General features: G+C 42.5%; 1 protein-coding gene across 1 annotated transcript in view; it reads right to left on the bottom strand.

Moving 5' to 3' along the window:
• LOC146866740 (uncharacterized) overlaps window positions 1–26503 on the bottom strand; it is a 226629-nt gene that overhangs the window by 15770 nt on the left and 184356 nt on the right. Inside the window, exon 4 of the transcript XR_014965785.1 lies at window positions 9747–9867. The gene's annotated coding sequence lies outside the window, so the exon portion shown is untranslated. The remainder of the gene's footprint in view (window positions 1–9746; window positions 9868–26503) is intronic.

Below are 26503 nucleotides of genomic sequence, written 5' to 3'. Positions count from 1 at the left end.
GTATGAGAGGTCGGTCTTTTGCCCGCTTAGCTCCTTCATTGTGGAATTCACTCCCCTTACAACTCCCTCATGAAACTATTTATTACAAATTCCGCAAAAAAACGTGGTTATTTAACCAATAGGGTTTCTCTTACTTCTTGCGTGGGTCCGATGGCGCCGGGAAGCCTCTGGGTAGCTGTGTGCCTTAGAAATGTAATAATAATAAATCTTTGCAGCAGACCAAGGTTACGCTCTGATGCTGTGGGTCATGACTTTAGTCAAGAACCCACAAACAGATGCCCACCGGACATACAACGATGCCCTATGCCGCACCAGATCCATCATTGAGCGGACATTTGGAGTATTAAAATTCCACTTCAGGATCCTAGACATATCTGCGGCAGATTGCTCTACTCACCACCCATGGTGTGTAAAATTATTTTGGTATTCTACATTTTGTACAATATCTGTGTCAGGACAAATGTGCCATGGGCGGAGCAGGAAATGCCAGACAATGAGCAGGAGGAAGATGAGGAGCTACAGCAACCTGGACCAACATTTGCCACAACACAGCGGAGGGACAACATTATAAACAATTATTTTTACTAAAACATGAATGCTCAAAATAATACCCGACAATGATGAAATATCACACATTGTTCATCAATCTGTAAATACATTTCTGAGCTCACCACTCCATAGTCATAGAAAACACCTAAACATTTAAATCTTACCTGTTACTTCTTTTCACACAGATAATGTATGTAGCTATGTGTAACAAACAGTATTGACCAACATCTGGTACAAATGACTTAGTGCAAAAACAACAGTTGATGGACAGAATGCAGAACAATGTCATACATTCACCCCAGTACTGAGATCTGGGCCTAAATCCATCGTTTATTTGCTCACCATGCCATTCCAGTTTGAACCCAGCCATATGCAAATAAGTCTTGACCCTGTGCCTCATGGGAACAGTCCAGCCCGAACTGTCAAGCCAGGTTCTCCCTGGACTGGAACCAAGCATCCTAGGACCGGTTTCAGGGTTTCACCCCCTCTTCAGCCAGGATAGCTTGATTTCAGTGGCATGAGAGCACGGGACTAACGTCCGAGCATACCCGTCCCACTCGAGGTGACAAATGCAAAAACAACAGTTGATGGACAGAATGCAGAACAATGTCATACATTCACCCCAGTACAGAGATCTGGGCCTAAATCCATCGTTTTTTGCTCACCATGCCATTCCAGTTTGAACCCAGCCATATGCAAATCAGTCTTGACCCTGTGCCTCATGGGAACAGTCCAGCCCGAACTGCCAAGCCAGGTTCTCCCTGAACTTGAACCAAGCATCCTAGGACCGGTTTCGGGGTTTCACCCCTCTTCAGCCAGGATAGAGGGGTGAAACCCAGGGACCGGTCCTAGGATGCTTGTTTCCGGTCCGGGGAGGACCTGGCTTGGCAGTTCGGGCTGGACTGTTCCCATGAGGCACAGGGTCAAGACTGATTTGCATATGGCCAGGTCTAAACTGGGGTGGCATGATGAGCAAAAGAATGATGGATTTAACCCAGATCTCTTGACTGAGGGTGAATGTTTTGATTTGTTCTGCATTCCGTCCATCAATTGTGTGTCTTTTGCTTTCCCGGCCTAAGTGCGCCGGGTATGCCCAGACGTGGATCCCGGGCTCACTGTGCCACTGAAATCAAGCTATGCTGGCTGAAGAGGGGTGAAACCCCGAAACCGGTCCTAGGATGCTTGTTTCCGGTCCAGGGAGGACTTGGCTTGGCAGTTCGGGCTGGACGGTTCCCATGAGGCACAGGGTCAAGACTGATTTGCATATGGCCAGGTCTAAAGTGGGGTGGCATGGTGAGCAAAAGAATGATGGATTTAACCCAGATCTCTTGACTGGGGGTGAATGTTTTGATTTGTTCTGCATTCCGTCCATCAATAGTTCTTTTTACAAATGACTTAGTGTGCATGCCAACTACTTGTAGCAGATAGTCCTCCAATGCCAACCACAATTACCATGGTGTGGCCAAGTAGATAGTGTGCACTGACTGTGTGTGTGTCTCTCCTGATGCTAGCCATGTGTATGGCCTCATACTTGTGGATGATAGTAGAGGACACTCATAGTATGATGAGTTTCAAGTGTTCCACATAGTGTATGCATGGGAAAACAGTACCAAAACTACAGTCTACATATGTATGTATGTATGTATGTAATAGATTTCTAAAGCGCCGGAATCACCCCCATAGAGGTATCTCCGCGCTAGCATAGAAAACAACGCAGACTGTCATGGCTTTACAAACTATACAAAAACTGTATCCACATGTCAAATCCATTAGGTGATCACATCTCACATAGACAAATGCTACATACCATACATTGGCAGTCCAACAGTGTTGCATGTGAAATCCCACTCCTATGATGCACAAGCAACACCGCCTTGATGCAGAGTGTAGGCATGGTGTGATTTACCTAGCCTTACTATCAACCATATGTAGGAGGTCACATCAAGGCATGCATGGTGATCTACCATAGCACAATCACCATGATTGAAGATCATGTTTGACACAAAATATAACATTGTTACTTTCCTGTAGGATATGTCCCTTTGATATGGAATGCAAATACGCTAACAAACAAATGGCACCAGCCATACATCCTCTTCCATGTGGGTGCACCCAATTGCTGCACAATCCCTAATTTCATCACAGCCTGATACCTCCACTGCCCACAGTCCCAACACGGTGCTGTTTGGCAGTAGGCTGAGCAGTTGTAGATATGGGTGTACTGATCCCATGGCAGTGATAGTCTCTTGCATCCCTGAAGGAATCGGATACAATGTCAATGGGTGCTATTAATGAGTTAGCCCATTGAGCACCTCTGGTAAGGTGCCCCATTGTGCTACCACGAGGTTTGGGCTCTATGCATAGTATGATCCCAGAACAGGATGATCACACACATATGTTAACTTAATAACACACATATGACACATGTGCAGAGACTGTAAGCAGGTCAACTCCACTAATCACACACAACACTGCATTTACTGTTTATTTTTACATGAATAGAACATCCCAAAACACCTCAAAAAGAATTTTAACCTACTGCATCAAAAACAAAATGACGGAATTCTATTCTTTGTGAAAGGTTTCAGCCGCTGTGCAGTGAAAAATGACTTTTCCCCACCAACTCACCATATTAACAGTATTTTCCATTGTCAGGCTTTTTGTGAAACAATGCATTGAGTGGTAGCGTAAAAAAAAAACATTGCAGAAAACGTGCGGCATCCACCCAGGATGTGAAGTAATGGATAAATGGAAGTGATGTAATGGATCCTACATGCTGCAAACCAGGAACTTTAAAGTTACTTTTAAGTCACAGTTTTACTGTCTGAGCTTGGTAGTGGTGGTGGTGTGCTTGTGCTGGAAGTGGTATTGTTTTTTGGAGCTGGTGCGTCATGTCTGTTGTGTCCCTAAAGTAATTTTTTTGAGTATTTGTAGTAGATTGTTGCTTATTGTCCTGTGTGCTGTCATGTGTTTGTCTTTAGGGGCATAACTGTGATAGGGGTAGTCGGGTGTTTTTTTTAGGTCTCTGCCTGACCCAGCGCATGCACTGGTCTGGCGAGACTTATTGAGAGGGCTCTAAAAAGTGCTACCAGGCCAGCCTAGAGCTACAGTGCATGTGCGCGGGTGCGAGCGCCACGCTTGACCGCGATTACTTTCACTTTCGCGGCCGCACGGCCGCGAGGCATAGCCAATAGGTCTCGCTTTTGGGACCTTATAAGTATTTAGTTATGCAATTGTTGCATGGCTAAACACTTATAGGGTCCCAAAGGCGAGACCTATTGGCTATGTCAATGCTTGTTATTTTTTATGTTTGGGTTTGATTATTGTGGATGAGATTATATTGGGGCATAGTTGTTGTCACTCCAGAATGAGCAGGACTTTGGGGTATTCTTGCGGCTGGTCTGCCTTTACCTGCCTAACATGGTAGCCAGTGGAGGCCAAGGTCTGGAAGCATCGATGGGAATGCATATGTCTCCAGATGCTGCAGCTCTATAGAGTAGAGCATGACACCAATCAGTTGAAACATTGCTGTGTAGATGTGGTCAGCAGAGAGTTGGACCTCCTAGACTATGTGGGCATTAAAGTTGGTGAAGTACCATGTAAGAACACATAATGTGTCTGCTATCCTCTGTTTCTCATGTACCCATTGATGATTTGTGAAACCATTAAGTATGGCTCACATGAAGGTTTGGCTCATATTTTCCATGCCACCATGGAAAAGGGGGAAATGCCGTTCCTATAGTGCTGGCAGAATATGTGCACCAGTGCTATCTGTGACACTGTGTGGCCCACACTAGTATTAGTGTTTCTTTAGGTGACAGAGATGAGTCCAAGGGAAGCATGGAGCTGATGTACATTGCCATAGCCTGTCCAGACAACCGATATGATGACTCAGTTGGTAGTGCAGATGTTCTCCAGAATTGCTTATTTCACAGCAGGCATTTGTCATGTACAGTTGTGATGGGCCATCACAGAACATGCATATTACATTAAGGGGCCTTTTTTACAAGGCACTTTTTTACAAGGCCCTTGCACATCTGGCTTTTCACTTCTTACAACGTCAAAAGTGATGCACCAGCTGTGCAAGATCCTTGGAAAGAAGCCCCGTAGTGAAGTGCTGATGATCCTTCTGGGCATATCTCCCCTGAGTTGTCAAGCATTTATGAGGCCTGCCATGGTTTACACTACTTAGCTCACCTCTGAATGTGGCAATACACATAACACTGGTCTTGAACAGCATTTCTTGTGTAATAGGTATAGTTCCTTGATGCCCACTATGGCTACACTGTGCTTTACACTGATTTGACTGACTACATACCTCTGACTGCATAGCAAATCCCACATGCTGAATTTGCATGGCCTCATGAAGGTGTTTTTGGAGGCCAGAGCCACTGGAGCTGTCTTTATGTATGAAACTCACATAGTACATGCCTCCGGTATGAGAGCCCAAATGCATTTCTGATGGGAGCACATACAGTATCCAAGGGTATTCTATGCTGAATTAGACACATCTCTACCTATACAATATGTATTAAAGTTCAAATACGTAATTTTCAGCTTAGGGATGCATGGGACATAAGTGTACAATATCATGCACTCAGCAGCACTGACGGGTACGTACGTATGAAGTGAGATACATGTAGTGTACTCATTTCCTGGTGTCTGCTTTTAAGAGAACCTCCGTATAGCAAGACCTTTCTGAGTACTAAATGTGAATCAGAGCATAATCAAAGTCAGCTACCATAGCGGCATTTGATAGTGACGAGGTTCATGACCTGGTTCTGCAAATTGGCCTACAGGTGCATGTTTTCGTTCTTCATATGTATGTTCAATTCAGCCGGCCTCACCGATGTGTATCATTCTTGCATATAAACTGTGTCAATTGATCACTTACAACATGAAGGGTTACATAGCCAATAGCCATGTATATTTACTGTGCTTTTGTTGCAATGGAATATGTGTAGTGAGTTTACTGATGTAATTTACATGTTATATCTTGTAGCTGGACCCCATCATACACAAAACCTGAGGTGGCAAACTTCATGGACCCCAAATTCACCAGTGAGTGCCTTCATCAATGCTAATTGTGTAGTGAAAGGATTGAGTGTGATGTCACATGCTGTGGGAATTGCTAGAATCAATGTGCATCCCTATCACAATAGAACTTTTTTTTTTGTTTAAGAAGTTTTTATTGAATTTTCAGAGAAAAAGAAAAAGAAAAACAAATGCTACAATAAACAAATATTCCAATATAGCGCCATAAAGAGATAGTATATAAACGAAGTTGGTTTACAATAACTGGGCAAACAAAAAAAGAGGATCAATAATAGGGCAATTTAAGGAAAAGGCACTGATAAAAGGGATAGGAGGAAAAAAAAAGGGGAAGAAAAGAGAAAAGACCAAAGAGAGGAGAGGGAAAGAGAAAAGAGAAAGCCAGAGAGAGAAGAAAATGAAAAGAGAATGAATTATCACATGGGAGGGTGCGAGGAGAGATAAGCAGTAAAAGGGAGCCAAAGAAGGTCAGCTTTGATTTTTTGGGAAACACAGGAGGAGGAAACAGAAGCAATCCTATGTTCGTCACAAATAAAATTCCACCAAGTAATTGACGACAGTTTAGAATTGTCTTTCCATGCAGACAGGATCACTTTAAATGCTAATGCAATAAAAAGATCAAATAACCTAGAATTAGGTAAAACATTTTCCATATCAGGAGCTAAAGAACCTAAAAAGATATTTACAAAAGTTAAGGTTGCATTAAAATTGAAAACTGACATGCATACATTCCAAATTGAATTCCAAAAAGATAGAACAGATGCACATTCATAAAGCTGATGAACTAATGTACCAGTTTCGGTAGAGCAGGACCAGCAAAGGGGAGAGGATGTAGGGGAAAACTTACAAATAGCAACAGGAGTAATAATGGCTCTATGATACAGAAAAAACAGAGATTGGGTTATCCTGGCTGCAGCCGAAACTTTAAATAATTTCGACCATAATTTGTCCCAACTATCAATAGAAAGAGAGATGGATAGGTCCATTTCCCATGCACTCTCAATGTAGGATTTAGAACGAACATTGGCATTAGATAACAATAACTTATAAACAGTGGCAGCTTTAAGTTTATGCGCCGGGAATAGAGAGTATAATGGTGAAGAGGGTATTAAAGGGGGTGAAACTGATGGGAGAGAGTAAGTAGCTAATTGGGTTTGTATAGCATTAGAGATAATAATGTATTCCTTGTAAAAGGAGTCAGGGAGCTGATATCGTGTCTGTAGTTCTTGGAAGGAGATGATAGAAAACCCATTCAAAAACTGATGCACAAAAAAGATCTCCTTTTCCTTCCAGTATTTGTAATAGAAAGATCTACCTTTATATTTAAGAAATTTGTTATACCATAGGGTGGAGATTAAAAAACATTGGATAGGGGATAGATCCTTAAGGAATGTATTGTACAGCAATTCACGGGAGTATTTTAATACAGGGCTTTTAGACAAAAAGGTGCAGTTGGACATAAATGTAACATGCTGAAACTGAAACTCTTTTAGAAGCGACCGCTCAAAGATAATCCAACGAGGAATAGGCGTATCCTCGAAATCGAAGGCCAATGAGAAAGATTGTTTAATCAAAAAAGCAGAGTGGTATACTTTAAAATTAGGGAAGCGCACTCCCCCCTCTTCTTTGGGGCGAATGAGTTTGTTCAAAGCAATGCGGGAGTGCTTATTGTTCCATAAAAATTTAATACATAGAGAGTTTAATTGGGAAAAGAATGTGTTAGGGATTTTGACAGGGAGCATAGAAACCGTGTAAAGGATATGAGGAGTGACCATCATCTTAATAGTATCTAGTCTACCCCACCATGATAAAAATAAGGGGGACCACACGAGGAGAAGAGATTTCAATTTATTCATTAGTGCGTTAAACGTAAATTTGATAGTATCCGCTATATTAGAGGCAAACCAAATGCCAAGGTATTTAATTTTGGAGGGACACCATGCAAAGGCAGTATCCGCAAACATAAATTGATAACATATCGAGTTTAAAGGGAGGACCTCTGTTTTAGATAGGTTAAGTTTGTACCCAGAAATGGAAGAGTAAAGGCGGACTTCCTCTAAAAAAGGGGGAAGGGATTCAATAGGATTGGACATGTATACCAATATATCATCCGCGTAGGCAGATAATTTAGTTTCAACAGAAGCAGATGCAAAACCTTTAATTTTGGAATTGGTTCTAATACGCTCAAGGAAGGGTTCCAAACACAGGATAAAAAGTAATGGGGAGAGAGGACAACCTTGTCTGGTGCCTCTAGATAGGGGAAAAAATCGAGAAAATTGGTTATTAACAAAAATACTAGCCCTCGGACAAGAGTATAACAGTTTGATAAAAGAAATAAAATTAGGGCCAAAACCAAACCATTGTAGTGTATGAAACATAAACTGCCAATTTATACGATCGAATGCTTTTTCAGCGTCCAGAGACAAAGCAGCCAGAGGATCTTTATAATTTTTACCATGGGACAGGATGTTCATGAACATTCTAGCATTATCGGAAGCCAGTCTACCCTTGACAAAACCCACCTGGTCAGTCTTAATCAAAAGGGGTATGATAGAATCAAGCCGAGACGCAATAATCTTAGCGAAGATCTTGCAGTCGTAATTAATTAGGGAGATTGGGCGAAAATGTTTACAAAAAGAGTGGTCCTTATCAGGCTTAGGGATAATGACGATTAAGGCATCCATAAAGGAGCCAGATGCTTTCGCATCATTAATGAAGGAATTAAACAGTTGCAATAATTTAGGGGCAAACAAAGATTTGAAAGTACAATAAAACTCTACCGGTAATCCGTCCGGACCAGGGGCTTTTGACTTCTTTAAAGCTTGTAGGGCAGTAAGTATCTCTTGTAAAGTAATATCCGCCTCTAAAGCGGAAAACTCAGCATTCAGAGACGGGGGAGCAGGGAGTCCGGAAAAAAACTTATCAAGGTTGTGAGAGGAGGGGAATGTGTCATCTGAATAAAGAGATCGATAATAGTCATGAAAGACCGCTGCAATTTCTTCATCAGAGGACACCAGATTATTGGTGGATTCATCCATGATCGGACCAATGGTCTTGCGTTCAGAGCGAATTTTTAAATAATTCGCTAGCATTTTACCTGCTTTATTTTGTCCTCCATGAAATTTAGACTTAATTCTAAGTAAAACATTGCAGGCATCAACAGTCGCAATTTTGTTAAGGTTGGTTTTGGCTGTAATTAGATTCTTAAGTGAGTCAGCATTTTTGGAGGAGAAATAGTCATGTTCTAATTTTTTGAGCTGTTGTAATTGGTCCTCATACTTTTTCACATTGGCCTTCTTTTTCCGGGACACAAAGGAAATAGTGAAAGCACGGAGAGCCGCCTTAAAAGCATCCCAGTTGTTAGGAATGGAAGTGTGTGATGGGTTGTTAAAGGTAAAAAATTCGTTAATAAAGGAGGTGGCTTCTTTAAGATAGACTGTATCCGATAGCAGGTGAGTGTTGAACTTCCAGCGATTAAATTTGGTGGAGGTAAGTGAAAGGTCAAAAACAGCATAGACAGGGGCATGATCTGAGATAAATATAGAGCCAATTTCAGATTTTTGGATAGATGGAAGAAGGGATTTGCTAACCAAGATATAATCAATTCTGGATCGGGTTTGGTGTACATTAGAAAAGAACGTATATTCCAACAAATCAGGGTTACAGGTTCTCCAGACATCATACATTGGGCGGGAGGCAATGGCCGATTGAAAGGATTTATGGGTCTTATCCGGTTGAAATTTGTACTTTGATAAGCGATCCGAAAAAGGATCCAACCACTGATTAAAGTCGCCTGCTACAATAATATTAGGACAGTCAGCAGTGGAGAGGAGAATTTTGATATCATTCCAAAATTTTGGATCCGGTTTCACAGGGCCATAAATGTTTAACAAAACTAGCGTTTTATTGTATAAAACAATCTTGGCCATTACCCATCGACCTGCATCATCATTTTGAGAAGAAATAATTTGCACAGATAAAGTTTTGTGGAACAGTATGGCAACCCCCCCTTTTTTGTTGACAGCAGGAGAAAAAACAACTTGGCCTACCCACTGCCTTTTTAATTTCAGCGACTCGACATCATTACAATGAGTTTCTTGAAGGAAGGAAATTTGAGAGTTGAGTTTAGATAAATGAGAAATTACCTTTTGTCTTTTAACAGGGTTTCCAAGACGACGGACGTTCCACGTAACAAAATTACACATACGCGAGGGTCAGGGGAATGAGATACACATGATGAGGAAAAACTTCAAGGACAAAACGACACTGGAAGACAAAATGCGCATAGAGGTTACAAAGGGAAACAACAGAACATAAAACCATATTACTAAGAAAAATCAACAAGCCTTTAGCAATGTAATAAAAAAAGAGAGGTCTAAAAGCGTCAGAACCGAGGAGAAATGAAGGGAAAAAAGCAAAGAGGAAACATGGAAAAGAGTGATGCACCAACCAAAGGAAGACTGAAGTAAGAAAGTAAGAGAAAGAGCAAGGGAAGGAAAGAAGGTGAGCAGACTTAGAGAGTATAGGAAAGCAGAGAAAGAAAACAGGTCAAGGAAAAGAGTCCAGACCTGAAAGACATCAATAAAAAAGTGAAGTTGGAGCGTGATGAGACCGGAGAGAAGACAGCGGTATAAACCACATGGATAAGATTGGAAGCAGGACTAAACCTGGTACTTGTAAGAAAGGAGCAAAGAAAAGACGATATGAGGGAGAGAAGAAAGGGTTGAACAGGAAGAGCCAATAACGAAGAAGAAGAAACGTGATTAACAAACATACAATACGTAATAGAGCATATGGAAAGCTATATATACGAAGTATCTACGGTAACCAGAGAAAAGCTGTTGAGAACACCACACTAAAGCAGCAATAAGAAGAAGCACTCAATGATTAGTATCCATATTCCGAGAGGAGATGTTATTAAGAAACAGTTTCAGTTTTCCCGGGTCATCAAAGGATCTTGTCTGGCCGTCGTAGGTGATCTTGCAGATGGAGGGATGGAGAATGCCATACTGGACATTCAAGTGTCTCATTTGTGGACGCAATGCAAGGAATTCCTTGCGTCGAGCGTTGGTCGCATTGGAGACATCTTGTGAGATAAAAATATTGTGACCAGACCACGATAGGTGACGTTTAAGTTTAGCTGCTTTAAGTACAGTCATAAGTTCTGTGAACTCCAGAAAGAGCATGATAATACCACGGGGTTTGGTGGAATTCGATTGAAGGCGACCTAAGCGGTGAGCTCTCTGTATATTCAAGGGTGTAGAAGACTGAAGGCCCAAGAGATCATGAAGGAATTTTCGAAGGAAAAGCACCATATCAGGACCCTCAATATTCTCTGGCAAGCCAAAAAGACGGAGGTTATTCCTCCGATTACGATTCTCCAAGTCCTCAGTATGGAGCTTTAGATTATGAATCTCTTGTTCCAATAACGGTATTTTTGTGGCAACATCCTGAACGTCACTGACGCGCTGTTCTAACTCAGTCACCCTACCTTCCATGACAATCCATCGGTCCTCTATTTGTTGCAATTTTTCGTTCGTGGCGACCATAAAGGGTTGAAGACCACGCACTTCCTCTAGTATATTATCTAGAACTGGACTTTGTGACGAAAGAATAGGTGAAGGCGGGTCATTCTTCTGCCTTTTGGGCTTTGCGCCAGAAGAAGACGTTTTACTTGGAGGATGGGAGTCATTAGACATCTTGGCAATTTGACTAGACACCTTCTTGGCGGGAAAAAATATGCGGAATTCTCTCATACGCTGTATGATTTGACGAAGAGTCTCATAAAGCCATTACAGCATCACCTTAGAACAAATAAAATAAATAAAGCTGAATCGCATCCAGAACATAGGGGTTAATCACGGCTCCTCTGAAGAAAAGACAAAATTATGAGACCTTCTCCTGAGAGAAAAACAGTACAAAACAAGCATGGCCAGGAGATATCGGCAACTGTTGAACTTAGAACAGACTCCCTCTCGGAGAAAAATGAAGCATTAAAGCATCAAGGCATGACTGGATCCAGAAAATGCGTGCGCGGTGCTGCAGGAATAAGATACGGGCGCCTCGATACAAAATGGCCGCCGTCGAGGATTACCTCAGGGATTCAGACCGCCACGTCTCCGGGTGATAGGAATGATGAAAACAACCGACGAAGGGCAATTCCGAATCACGACATGTTCCGATGGCAGATTATTCTGGAGACAGCAACCGCAGCTCGCTGGGAAGCCTTCCACACAGCTACATAGCACCGCGTCCAAGCGGAGCTAACGGAGATCCGCCATCTTCCCTCGGCGTCCAAGCCACGCCCCCCCACAATAGAACTTTTGAAAGGAGATAATTAGGTTATGAAATTTTGATTGAACGTGTTGCATGTCTATCAGCCTCTGACTAATGTCAAAGAGAACACTCTGCCAATCTGGGATGGACCACATGATAGTGGCTTGATAGGGGAGCCATGGTCCCAGTGGCTGACCATGGAAAGGTATGGAAAGATAGTGGATATCCATCTGAAAATGGATGTAGTTGTGAAGATTACAGAATGCATGTCATTTTCACATGCAACGAAATTGGGAGCATGTAATGAGCGGTGCCATGGTCCACAATGGACTTGCTACAGCTCATAAAAGGGAGGTTTCATATGCCTCTGTATGAAGTGAGGTACTTATCCTGCATCCATTGTTACATGTCATACCTGCCAATTTTTCAGTATAGGTAGCATTGTGTCATGATGTAATGTATTAAAAGAGTTTAAAGAGTATTGTTGATAGCTACATATAGGAACATTCAGCAAAGTTTTTGCACCCACAGCAGTGCGGGTAGGGGCAGGTGCACGTGTTCACTTGCAATTGAAATTTAGTTTGAATTAGGAGGCTGTCTACCTCATTCCCACCCGGCTCGCTCAACAAACAAATAGTGATTACATTGGAAAAATTGTTTACACACAAATAGGAGTGCGCGGCTCACCACAACAATTCATTAATGATCCGGGTCCTTGCCACATCAGTCACACTATGTTGTGAGACAATACTTGTACTGTCAAGACATTACACATCTTTCTTTGGCAAATGTCTATGGCATAAATGCAGGATGCAAAGGGCACAATATTATACAGTGAAGGTGAAATGTGTACCATTCCATCGGTACCGAAGAGCTTTGTTCCCAAGCATACTCTGTACTCACATGATCATACCTAGATGTGCCAATGGAGTTGCAATTACATTGGATAACAATTGGCCTGTCATTGCTTTTAGGGCTGAGGACATCTGATATGATAGGTAATAGATATGTGTATGGTCACTCTAAGCTGCAAGATGAGTTCAGTCAGTAGGGGCTGCTACCTCAGATGTTATGTCAATAATGATGTTGCATGATGTGGATACCTGTTCCTAGTCACTCTTTGACTGACACATATCCTCATTGTCTCAACAGACAACATAACCACAGAGGGGCTGAGACAACACAATAATTGCATGGAGCACTACCACCACCTCCAACGGGTCGCCAAAGCATGGAGGGCCATGAAGAGGAGAAGGCCCAGGGCAAGTGAAAGAGCTTTCCAATGGGACCACCAACCAGCACCAAGGGGTCCTCTTCCAGGCATTGAAAGTGAAGTGCAGGTACCTCACATCCAGTTGTTGCTAGTACCTTCACCAGCAGCCCATCAATCCCCCCTAGACCCACAGCTCAGGTCCCAGGAGGGCCCATCAGCTTTGAGAAGGACATTTGCAAAGACATTTGGGACATCAAACTGTTTGTGGCAATCCTGGAGAATAAAATGGACCATACGTTATCCCTGCTGCAGGAGATTAAGCAGACAGTGGCCAGACCAAAGCACCCATATAAGCAGGGACCCTTTCTGCTCTTCCCCCTTTTCATATATTGTTGTATTGTATATATTGTGTTTTTAGTTTTGTTTAGATTAGTGTAGTTATAGGGATAGTGTAGGGATAGTGATTTTAGGGGTGGTTAGATTATTAGTGATTGGTGGTAGTTTGGGTTATTATAGGGGTGGGGGTTGATGTGTTTAATATGTATGAATACCAAAAAAACAAACCAAATAAAAAATATACAAACAAATATATGATTGTTTAGGTTTCTATGTTAGGTAGTTGATATTTAGGTGTAGTTTCTGTTGTCCTTGTGTGAATATGTGTCTTAAGGGGTTGATGTTTATCATGTTGTGTTAATTGTGCAGAGTGAGATAAGTTAAGTTAAAGTAGTTTTAGATAGTAGGCAGACTAAAATAGTGTAAGATAGGTGAGGATAGGTAGTATAGGGTAAATAGTTTTTTATTATGTAACTTTTCTTTTGACATTAAATGGCATTGTTTGCTACATACAGGTCTACTTCATAATTTATTGCGTCAAAGTTAGCATGTGTGCTCAGAATAAAGTATTGTACATGTCTTTGCTAGCAGTGTTTGGCTATATATGTGAGATGGTGTCTTACCTATGGCACGCTGGCCATGACTTTACATCATGGTACAAGCAGACATTGTTGAGCAGTGGACCTGGTAATCATAATTGATTTTGACACAGTGCTAATCATGTGTTCACATACAGTATTTATGTGTGGTTTGCTAATGCAACATACATTGGAGGAATGACGTGGTAAAAATCATTTGACAATTAATAGGGTTTTGTACTCATACACTGATGGCTGCCCTGTACCCTCTCACACTTGCAGCGTTTACTAGTCGGGCCTATGTTGTATGCTTACAGTAACCATGGGTGGACCCGTCATTTGTTGGGTGACTTTATTCACCATTCATATTGACTGCATTACTCCAGTTGAATGTAAATGCTTAAAACCTTGAATAAGCACTTGCTAGTCATCACACAAATAGTGATCACAAAATATGTTACAATGTCACTGTCTAGCATTGTCCTGGACTCCATGTAACACATGACTCTTTGGCAAATAGTTTGTGTAGTTGTCTCCCAGATTGGCCAATGGTCAACCTGGTCCTGACTCCTAGAGACACACAACACACAGGTAGTAATTATTAGTGCATTTATTTACAAGTGCAAATGTTGTAGTGGCTCACAGGTAAAGTTCATTGGACAACAACCCCAAAGAATGTATAGAGCCAGTGGATAACCAGACATAGTCCATGTGGGGAACATGTCATGAAACATGTGGAGGAGAGGAGTGCTTCGGTCAGGAGGATGACCCCATTGTTATTAAGGACGATAGGCCACATTGACAGTCCAAAAATGATCAAGGTGGACAGCGTGAAGTCAAAAAGATGAGCCCTAGCATGTTAATCAGCACAGAGTTAATGCGAAACTGGGTATATGGCACAGATGAATGCCACCGGACACTTCTTCGTCGGAAAGTGGAACTGTCCTCATCTTTCTCCTCTGTTGTGTGCGATGTCTTCCGTGAGGGTGGTGTTGTAGATGCAGCAGCTGAGGGAGGCACACACATATCAGGGGTGGAAGATGTGGATCACATGCTTGCAGCAGCATTCATCTGTGCCAACACATGAGGCAGGACGGCAGCGAGGAGGATCTGCTGGCTTTGCAACACAGCAGCAACGTTGCGGTGGTAGGTAGCCAGGGCAGCCATGTGGGAGTCCTGCTTCCACTTCATGGAACTGCTTTAACCATGTCAACAAGTAGAATACATCACCAATAGCATTTCCACATCTCATTGCAGAGGATAAACCCTAACCTCCTGTCCAGCACTCTGTCCCAGACATCAGTGATGATGGTGATGATGACAACCTACCAACCATTGACCATGACACCCACAAAGAACTTCGAGAAGCTACTGGGACACCATCTCCGGACATGAGGAGGGTCAGCAACATTGTGGCATCTCCACATCCCCCGCCTAACAACCAACGGGCAACACCTGCCACCCCACCCAGAATCCTGGACTCCAAGGACCCACAGATTACTGGTAGGAGTTCAGCAGGAGTTAGCAGATCAGGTGCAGCCGGGAATGAAGTCTCTGGCGGCCACCCTAGTGGGAGTCCGTGGGTGCCTCAGTCCCAACAGGGAGAACACTGCTGCCATCAGAGGCACCTACCCTCTGCTCCGCAGCCTCCAGTCGTCCCTGGCTGGCATCACTGGTGTCATGAGGCAGAGTCGTCAACAACTCCCCTGCCAAAGTGGCACCAGCGACGTGGCCATAGCGGTGGGGGCAATCAGAACCATCTTGAAGCCCATAAATGAGGCTTTACCTTTGGTGGTTAACCGGCCTAGCATATCAGCGGTACTGGCAGACTTAATGCTACTGATTGATGTGCAGAAAAAGCAAGGATGCCAAGACAGACCCTTTTTTCAAAGAAGGGTATTCATAAAGAACACCGTGGAAGGAGTAGATGACTCAGAGAAGTACCCTGAAGAACAGATTTGTAACATAATAAATACTCTCACTGCAGAAAAAAAGGAATGAAGAAGGCTATGTGGATTATGTAAATATTGCGGGATTGACGCACACTTTCTCAGAGACTGTAAAACAGGGGTCTCCAACCCATTCTGTAGTGAGAGCTACTTCTGCTCATGGAAAGTTTTCCTGAGCTACTAGCAAATTTTATAACTGCAAAATAGTGACTACACTATGACCACCCAATGCAAGATTTTCAGTAGTTACCACCCACGTATACCAAGTACGGTTACCAGCAGAAATGCTGGGGAAAAGCTCATCAATATTAAATGCCTCCCCTTGACTTATGAAGTAATATTCAAATCTTGACATGCCAAGTGGCACAAAGGACATAAGCACATCAGTATGTCTCCCCAGCTCAGCTTGAATTATCATTCACCAGTTTCTATCTAATGCCACTTTCCACTGTGGGCAAACAAACTCAATCTTCCAGAAGAAAACCCATTTTTGAAAACTAAAACTGCTTTTAAAATATCAGTTTTCAGTTTTTGAGAAATGCACAGTCTCAAAACATTAGCTTGTAATTTTCATCATGTACTCCCATGTACAAATGCCTCATATGGACAGACTACTTTGAATTCCCACGTATTACAGTCATATGCCATTGATGCTCACCATAGCACCACGGATGCCTGGATTATGCCAGTAAAGCCCACCATTATACTAGGGCCACAGTTGTGCCAAGGCTGGAAACCATTCGGATCAGGGATAAGACCATACATCAGTCATGACCATTAATATGCCAGGAATAGGTACATAAAGACCAGTCATGCTCTTAGTAGGTCTATGATGGCTGCCAGTATACCACAACTAGACCAAAAACACTAAAATAGTCAAGGATGACCATTATTATGCCATTGGCACTTTTATGCCAGGAATGGACACAATTATGTCAAAGATAACACTCTTATGATGGGGGCTTGCATATATATATTTTGCGGTTCTAGGCACCAGGCATAGTTTCAGGAAGCAATAGTGTTTATTATGGACACACACATAAATGTTGATGAATCTCTTAATTTTTTCTGGTCTGGATCATACCCTGTTCTTCTCTGGTCTTGAGCTGATCATGCATCTAACTGACACATTTTCACTCTCACTCCTGCAGTCCCGCACTTTGGTGGGTAAGCACTGATTACAGCTCAGGCTACAGCTGCCATCGTTTTTTGATGGTGCACTGTTCACACACATGTTGTGACTGATAAAGGAGGAACTTCAACATGGTCAATCTCCCTGTGGCTTAATTATATTGAGATTGGATACAGACTATCATGTAGCAGGTCCTATAAGCCGACATAGTGTGTGTTTGGGTGTCAGTATTAGTTACTGTCATAAGTTTGGCTGGCTGTCACTCTAAGGGTCTTGAGATGATCGGTGCTGCCTTCTTTAATAGGCACTTACTCTCTGAATTTGATACTGGGCTTGACTTCACCTCAGAGAGCTACTTTAAAGGTACTGGTGAGCTACCAGTAGCTCCCGAGCTACTCATTGGAGACCCCTGCTGTAAAAGATTAAACCCAGTCAGGCTCCCTCCAAGGCAAGTGGTTTATCCTACAGACAGAAGACAAACTGAGCCTGTTGTCAAATCTCTATAAAGATCTTAACACCCAAAGTTCCCTTGAGTTTGTTGGCAATAATAGGGTGTAGGGCATCAGGATGTTTCATGTATTGCACAGACTCCCCAGACAAGAAAATGAGAAACAAGATACTTTGGTAATTGACAGTAAAGCTTTACTGGAGAAGGGTGTCCATAGGGAGACAACATATTTGATATGGCCCTAGAAGATTGACATATTGAAAAGCTGTGGTTTGATGGCATAGATACCCATACATTTATGGTGATTTTAGGAACTAACTAGCTTCACAAACATAATCTTTATATCCATTGAGAGGAACAGAACAATGCTTTTTCTTCCCAGTGCAAAGAGATGAAGTGTTTTCCAAGACAAGGTCTAAAAACGTATTGCCCTTAACATTGGTATGTTAAAGATTGAATCTCCTTCAGTCCGGATCTAAGAACCTTATCAGGAGTTTGAAGATGTGTTCAATAATAAGGAAGCAGACTAGTTACCATTACATTGGCCTTATGTTTGTCCAACTGACCTTCCAGAAGCAAAAATTCCTCATGGGTGATTTTATCCTCTAACTATGAAAGAAGACTAGGTCCTCGGTGATTACTTAAAGAAACAAGCATTTGCAATGCAATCGGTCTCGCTTTTGGGACCTTATTCATTTTGCGACTCAGCACATTATCGCACATTATTGCTAATTATGTTAAGGTTGGAAGGGCAACACCTTTTTCTAAACTTGTACAGAAACCATCAAAGTCTAAAACACGCAAAGCAAGCACAAGTTGTAGAAAGACAATCCTGCATTACAAGTCTGGAAAATATTACAGCGGTACAACAGCACGGGCAAGCTTGGACATAAAATTAATGTCCTGTCACGTAAACGCATACATGGATCTTTCTGCACACCAACTGGGCTGCTGCCACCACCACCACCCCCGGGGGAGCCTTGCTAACACAGGGCAGGCTCAAACTAAAACCGCGGCGATGGACCGGGAATAGTCATTCTGCTAGGGGGATTCTGCAGCCTTCCTCTGTTTCTAAACGTTGCAAGTACTTTACTCACAGAAATATAACCACAATTTTGCGCTCCACTGCCAAAAGCCGGGTTGTGGTTCTTATCATCCCTCTGCCCACCCCCCATATTTTGAGCATACGGCAGCAGAGCTAAAAAAAACAAAAACTAGACTAAGCAGCAGCATTGTGTCTGACCTGCTCAGTCCTAACTCGTAACCCAATGTGACGGTTCTTGTAAATGACCCATGTAAATGCCGCTGTAGAGAACAGTGCAGACAGTACACACACATCAGTACAGGGAGCTGTAAGGCTGCTGCCTTTTTTACGCGTGAGTTGCAACCTTGCTCCCAGCTATGATCCAGTACCTGAGCCTCTCCGGAGCGCCCCTCTCACGGTCAGTCTTCGCCCTACATACACAGCGGCCGGAGCAGGAAAAACCAAAACCATCAGCCAGAGCTCAACGGGTGCTCGATAGCTCGGCGCTCAACAGCTCAGCTTGTCCAGTTTAAGTAGGCTGAGCTGACGTCCATGTTCAAGTCAGTCAGTTTTAGCCTGGTAGCCCTAAGGATAGCACTGCGTTTGTGACATTTTACCTGACCCTAACATGGATGTTCACGGGACTCAGACATTCTAGATGCAGTCACAAATTGCCAGCAGAAACCCCAGAAAGCAATTGTTGCTACCATATGCTGTAAACACGCTGGCAGGCAATGGTGAGATCATTTGCACTCTAAACAGACTTGGTCATGGGATTTCATATTCACAACTAGAAGAAAATGATACCACCTTGTGTCTTCAGAAACCTGTTGCTACCTTAAATGAGCAAATTGTTCTTCCAACCGACACTCAGCCTCATGGGATGACGTTGATATGCAGCAAAAGACTCTTACTGGTAAGGGGACACCTCTTCGAGTCAACGCAATAGCTGTGCAGCCCAAGTTGTTTGGGCCACAACCTTTTAAAGCTCCTCTACCAAGCATTGAGAAACACAAGCAAAGAAAATTGACCACCACAAATACTGAAGAATTGTTCATTTACGTTTCTGGTGAATGAGTTAGTCCTCAGCCTTTGATGACAAGTACTGAAGTCATGCTGGAATGTGTTGCCCAATTGAACCTTATACAAAATAGGAACACGATCTGGGTTGTTACAAGACACAGATAATACCGAGTTGGATAGGAGTTAACATCATTACTAGAGACCGAGTTAGTGTATCACAGGATTCCATTGGCTACTTGCCCACCATTAATGCCCCTGCAACTGAGTTGAAAATTGTTTCTGAAATTTCGAAACAGTCAGAGCTGATAAGTGAATCACTACATTTGGGGAAAAGTGTAGTGGTCATGGATTAAGCTCTCCACGCAAAAGCAACTGAGATTGTTTGGAAGCATAAAGCAACGTACCTTTCAAAGCATTTGCAATGTCATATCTATTTTTAGAAACATTCTTTGAAAAGACTTTCAAGACTCAGGCCTCCCTGACTTTTGCAATGAAGCAGATATGATAGCAGAAGGATCAATATTAGGAACTACAAACTGCCAACAGGTGTCTGCTGTCTAAATGACCTCAAGTGCACTGACATGTGCAGCCTTCCCACCTGTGAAAATCACACAGACTCAGAGAATGATGACACCTATTCAGAAGAAGAAGAAGATGATGATGAAGATGAATATGAGTGATAAGATTTTATTGATAGTCACTCATGACATACATTGCCTATGTAAGATGGAACAACTATTATTATTTGAAATTGTAAGTGAAAATTATACAAATAATTTATATCAGTATATGAGGAATACAATTACGTTTTATTGTTAATATTTTAAGGACTATATTGTTATTATTACAAATAATAATCATAATTATTTTTACATAATATTGAATTTTTCCACATATTATGATGAATTTGTATCCTATTTATCAAAAATATGAAAAACATTATATTTTTCGGCTATGGTTGTTAATCCAATAATATCAGGCAAAAGGCAAAGAGTGAGGACTTGCTATCACATATTTTCATCTCTAGGCATCCATATTTTGCAAAAAAGTCATATTAGAACCCATTCTCCCGAGTGGTACGAATGGCCTCAATTTGGGGTCCGTGCTCATGGCCTAAAAAGAAAGCCAGTTTTCCACTGTTTACGCTCCTTTGTATTTTCATGCCATCCTGGAATGGAAGGGACTCAGCGATACTGCTGCATGGCATAATTGTTTGACTATATCAAAACCAAAAGGGGGGATACTGTTCCTATTGCATGCACCATCCGGCAGTCCAAAAAGATCTCCGACAAAGAGACCCTTCGGGGGACCCGTGGGGAATTGCAGCGCCGGCCCCACGAGGAGCAAACGCCCGATGATGAAGCATGACACTCCTTGGGGTGTGTGAGGGCAACAGAGGACTACATGTGTCCTTTCACTTCACTGGTGGGTCCCTCTTACCTAGGATCTCTTTCCTTTTCCTTTTCTTCCTTCAATTTTCCTTTTTAATTAATAGGTGACTTTTTGCACCTTGATGCAATGGGGACTGTTTGCACCATGCAATAGGAACAGTATCCCCCCTTTTGGTTTTGATATTGGCATATGGAGCATGGATACTGGACCTTTATTAGCTCCTGGGTCCCCCTCTTTGTTTATAATAATTGTTTGACTAGCCATGTTGCTATGTCTCAACTTAAAAGCAGAGAGGAGGCATAGAAATTGTTTGATGTTATGGTTGTATTTCTCTCCAGAAAGCAGAGAAGAGGCAAAAAATACAGGTATATTGTCCTCGTGATTCTGTGTCTGAGGATAAGTAGACATATTTTTATCCCTACTTGCGAAAGTCAATGAGAGGCAGAAATATATCCAAAATACTCGAAGCAAGGATAATTTGTTATTTAAATTCTTAAGTTGAAAAAACAAATTATACACTATCAATATATGGACAGGCAGATAGCTATGCATCCTCTCTCAAAGTGTAAGCCATAATTAAATAATAAGAATACATTTATGGTATTGTAGACTCCATGTATTTATATACAAGTTGTTAAGATTTGGTGTGATATTTCATATCTTGAAGATATACTTTACTTAAGGTAGTGGTTGCTTGTCTGCTGTAACCAAATAGCTAGGTACATTTGGAAGGACGGTCTTCCTCTGGTTATTCTGAAAGTGTTTTGCTTGTAGGCACAGATATCTTATCATTAGGAAGTTTAATAAAGATGTATGGACTTTGGTTCAGGTCAATATGTATTTATATATATTTATAGATTGTACAGTCTGGTTACACGTTACCATTTACCAGCAGTGCACTGCATGATAATCAACAAAAGATTTGTGAAACATGCTGTACCTGCAAAACAAGGAGTCAAAGCCTTCCATTGCAGTTGCTATGAAACCTGAAAACAGACACTAAGGTGCTGATTCCGATCCTGTAAAACCCGGGTACGAATGGTCGTACGGAGCGTTTTCTCCGTACAACTCGTACCCGGGAATTCCACCTTACAAACCAGCAAGTACGATTCGTACAGAAATACCATTTCCGTACGAATCGTAAAAAACACCGTACGGCTAAAAAATACATACAATTCTGATCCTGGACAGCGCGTACGCGATGTCCGAATGGAGTCAGGCAGCGTTTTACGGACCAGCAAGTACGATTCGTACCTACAGCACTCCGCACGGCTATATTTTTACGGGAGCCAAAAAGTGCCGGAAATGCTAAGTACGCTGCGATGCACGACGAAAAGGGGGCCCGGTACGCGACGTACACGCCATCACCCACATCGTACATGTCATCATGTACGGTGCGTACCCCAACATTGCATATGTACGGTGCGTACATACGCGAGGATTGGGGTACGCCTGGGGTACGGTGCAGACATACAGGGGGTACGGTCCATACATATAGGGGGTGGGGGGTACGGTGCGGACATACGTGGGTGGGGGGTACGGTGCGGACATACGGGGGGTACGGTGCGTACATACGGGGGGTGGGGGGTACGGTGCGGACATACGTGGGAGGGGGTGGAGACTGGGGGGCCGTACGACTCGTACCCTGGGCACAAGTGTACTCGGGGTAGGGGTCGTACAAAGTTCGCTCCGTACGGGACATTTTCCATACGCTTGTGTATTCGGAACGCCGGTACGGATCGTACTTGTGCGCTCGGACTTTAGTTTTACGACTCGTACGTAAAACTGTCCGGGGACGTCTCGTAGACTTTTCTCGAAGCGATTCGTATGTATTTTTCACGTACGAATCGTACTTCACCGGTTGTACGGGAATTGTACGATTCGTACGTAAAAAAATACGGATACGAGTCGTACGGTAATTTTTTTTAACGGATTGGAATCGGCACCTAAATATAGAAACAGCAAAATGCAAAACACAGACGAGATAAAAACCTATGCAGAAATCATTTTTTTTTCTGAGCTCTAATTAATTGAAAGGGGTCATATAGAAATCTGTTCAAAGGTATTTCCACAATTCCAGAAAATGTTCCAATATTTTACATTTTGGATTCACCAGGAAGGTCTCCTTGTTCCTCAACGATATGGGACCAGTGAAAATTGAAGGGTCAGCAGTATTTTCAATAAAGGGTACACTCAGCCTGGAGGACCTTAGTGGGCTCATCGACTGCCATGTACAGGGTCTCAGCTGTACATTTCTATGCACAGATCTATGTGGACAATTCCCAGAGTGCATCACCTCATATGTTGCCGCTATCATGACCTACTATATACTTCTCTACAATTTTACTATCTGAAGTGGATTAGGGCTACACCTGCAGAATGCGTTAGGTGCTTAAACAAAAACTCAGGTCTGGAGCACATCATTTCTGGTGTCATAGAGGCATATTGTAACCTTAGTGTTTTTCCATCTTTTGTTAAAGCAAAGTAATCTTCACTGGAATACGAATGCTGTTTGGACTGTATTTTGTCTGTATTGTTGCTTGAGTTGGCCTCACAAATACAGGCCTAGAGGTCATTTTGGAAAAGAGTAAATAGCCATTGTTTTACAATACTTTTCTGTGGCCACTGTTGTGTTTTTGAGCATATCCTTCCAGTAGCGGCTCGTGGAGGGAGTTCGTTGGGGCAGTGAGGCGGGGCGGGGGAGGGGCAGGGTGGCCAAATGTAAACACCGCAATATGGATGAACGGAGGTAAGTACACATTTAAATTAATAAAACGAATTCCTTTGCGCGCGCTGCATCGCATTTTGCACTGCCTGGAAAACTCAGCCTTGTCCTAACAGACTTCTGTCTCTTAGTTCGTTGTGGGTGCAGGGACTGCCCAAAGCTGGATTTTAGTCTTATATGTGGGAGGAAACTTGGATTACTATAGTATACTCCCCCGACACAAACACCCAGCTCTTAAAGCACACATTTAGTGTGGCCAAAGACTTCAGCTGTCTTGAAAATGGCCAAAGTGGGAAGGGTTAGCCCTATGAACCTTTACTTCATTGGTTAGGGCATCCTCAGGTTTAATTTTCACCCACTAGCTCATGCCTGGCAAATTGCACCTAGGTCCTATTCTACTGTGACCATTGACTATTGTTGGCATTTTTTTGTTTCTTCGCATAATTTCTACTAAAAACATTAAAAATTCATGTATCCAGATGTTTGTCACTTCAGTGTCATTTTTGTGTTCCATTTCTATTTTTATTATATGTTTAATTAAAAACATTGCAAAAGCTGAATGTACATTAAATACAGAGCAGTATAAAAAACAATCGAGCATGTTAAAAAGAAGGGTCAAAATTAGTTATAAACACAGTTAACATAACTCAATGGCATGAACAAATAATGATCCATGCCTAGCATATTATAAAGAATGATTGAAATTAATTATTAACACAATATAACTCAAAGGCATGTATAAGTACAGTTTCATGCCTAGACATTTATTGAACATACTCCAGACTAGCTTTTCATGCCCATTTTAGCTAATAAGGTCAGAACTGCAAAAATTGATTTTATAAAACCACCTGCCAGGTCCTTATCCATTGGGTCAAAACATTCCATTAGTGCCAATAAACAGGATGAAAAGATGAATGAAAAATGTAGATCTTTCCATTAAGAAACCATGACAGAATTAGCCTCGGAGAATGATGGCCGCTACCTAGGTTCTCCCGTCTGGGGAAGCTAACACTAGGTACTTCATTCTGGATAAACCATATCCCCACCTTTGGTAAAACAGGCATGTGACCAATATCTGCAGCCATGGGGTCTAGTTGGGCAGTATTTCACCTGTACTAGAACTGTGATTAGCCCCAGAGGCACTGCAACCTTACTGGTAGAGGGGCGTGCTGAATCAGGCCACTAATACTTGTGGGATGTTGGTGCCGCCAGACGAGTGCTACAACAGCAAGCCACCTCCACGGTTGTGGCAGGCTGTACCTGGTATTCCCTATGTGATCAGCTGGAACAATACATGCAGGTTGTGGCTGGCAGATTATATCAAGACAATGCCCCTGCTGCTTGCAAGATACTGCCATCACAGATAGTGGGTTGGTCCGACTAGGGCCCTGCTTCTTGCACTCTGGATTGTGGCAGCTATCTTTGATTTGGGAGATCTCCCTGCTGGCAATACTGCATCATGCACTGTGTGGGCATCATTGTTGTTGTCTCTCTTCACTTGCTGCCCACTCTACTTGATTTGATCCACAGCGCAACCTGACTTTGCACTTCTTTTAACCACTTCTGGCTGTTTTTGTCCATTCAGTAACACTGACTTTCTGTGGTATCTATCACCTAATCTGACATAAATCGAAGTATCTTTGATTTAGGCTTCATCGATCCACGCTTCACTGACTACAGTGGCTATGACCTGATAAGTTCTTGTTGATCCCAGTCTCCTTCTTATTTTGCATCCGTCTCTGGGACAAAGACATCAAGGCAGCTGTAGTGTCTTATGAGTTAGCAATGACAGAACCTTTCTGGCTCCATATGGACTTCGTAGAGTTGCGATGTAATTGTTAGAGCAGAATGCAATAAAGGCTCATTTAGAATGTTGAGTTCACAGTTACACATTTAAGAATAAAGACGTGTAATACTAAGCTCAGTGTGTGGCGTAGTCATTGGCAGGTACCCAGGCTGTGGAGGATGCTACATCTGGTGATGAGGTAGGGGATAAGTAACCTGCAGATTGCCAGAGAGAGTTTGCCGTGTCCCAAGTAAACTGCTTGTGCTTGCCACGTGTGCCGTCTAAGTACGGAATCAACATTTAATGCATGTGGAGCAAAATCACAGCTCCAGTCACTGTGAAGCAGTTGTAGATAATGAAAGCATTGCAGGGAATTCATACATCGTTGGCCCAGAACCTGCTGGTTAGGCCACCCATAAAGGTACCGCACTGTCACGCAAGTTAAAGTTATATGTTATACAGAGTGTTAATGCTGAAGGTGGATACAACCAGATTTTCAAAGAGCAGTCATTAATAACCACAAATTGCAAATTAACACTGCAACCAGAAGCAAGGCGAAGATCAACCAGGTGTCAGGAGGTGGAAATTGATGTTTAGAAAAGAAGAAATAATTGACTTACAGAACCCATTAAAAAGAATCATCATACCACTGCATTCACTAAAGTGGCTCAACGAAAAGTGCCCAGGGTAGCGCTGACAGAGTCGTACGTACCCAAAGAGGTGTGCCACTGAAGCTGTTGAGTGGGGTTTAGAACAATGCTGTAGCCATAGAAGAGTGAGTGCCAGAAAAGGTGTTCAAATTAGTGAAAGTTTATTTTTGCGATGGAGACCAAGAAGAAAGTCACGTTTCCAGTTATCCTTAAAGATGATACAGAGGCCAGCACGTCGCAAGGCCTCACAGATGGGTTGCATATACCAATTCACAGTGATCCACAAGCAGTGTCATTAAGTTCCATGCTAGTGGCTGGTGATGGTGTAAAAGAAAAAAAAACGGTCCTAGGATGCTTGTTTCCAGTCCAG

This window comes from Triturus cristatus, chromosome 1_2, assembly GCF_964204655.1.
Source record: "Triturus cristatus chromosome 1_2, aTriCri1.1, whole genome shotgun sequence".
In the NCBI taxonomy this organism is placed as follows: domain Eukaryota; kingdom Metazoa; phylum Chordata; class Amphibia; order Caudata; family Salamandridae; genus Triturus; species Triturus cristatus.
Note: the sequence above shows the minus strand (reverse complement) of the source record. Positions and strands in the feature narration are given on the sequence as shown.